Source organism: Buceros rhinoceros, unplaced genomic scaffold, assembly GCF_000710305.1.
Source record: "Buceros rhinoceros silvestris isolate BGI_N320 unplaced genomic scaffold, ASM71030v1 scaffold24026, whole genome shotgun sequence".
Taxonomy (NCBI): Eukaryota; Metazoa; Chordata; class Aves; order Bucerotiformes; family Bucerotidae; genus Buceros; species Buceros rhinoceros.
The window spans coordinates 1-269 of NW_010419635.1; the positions used below are offsets into that span (position 1 = coordinate 1).

A 269-nucleotide genomic window follows, 5' to 3' on the forward strand; every position below is an offset into this window, starting at 1 on the left:
CGTGCAGGGCCCCACCGCCGCAGCCACCAGCCCCACCGGCCGGGACGCCGAGGCCGATGAGAAGCCAGGGGCACAGTCTGATGCCCGAAATACGGAGCTGGTGAGTGGATGAGAGCCAGTGCTGTAAGAAGTGGCGTAGAGGAAGGTGCAGCAGAGGAAGGGGACGTGCCACCACTCTGCTGCCCATTACCATGCTTTTGCTGCAGCGTGGGGGCTGCAGGAGCCCGGAGCGGGGGGCATCTGTTGTGTCCGTGCCAGGGGAGGCCCCA

At 66.5% G+C, this 269-nt stretch overlaps 1 protein-coding gene across 1 annotated transcript in view; it reads left to right on the forward strand.

The window, feature by feature from the left end:
* Positions 1-46: 46 nt before the first annotated feature.
* EPB41L1 (erythrocyte membrane protein band 4.1-like 1) overlaps positions 47-269 on the forward strand; it is a gene marked incomplete at its 3' end in the record, with an annotated part of 28065 nt that continues 27842 nt past the window's right edge. Inside the window, exon 1 of the mRNA XM_010139022.1 lies at positions 47-100. The remainder of the gene's footprint in view (positions 101-269) is intronic.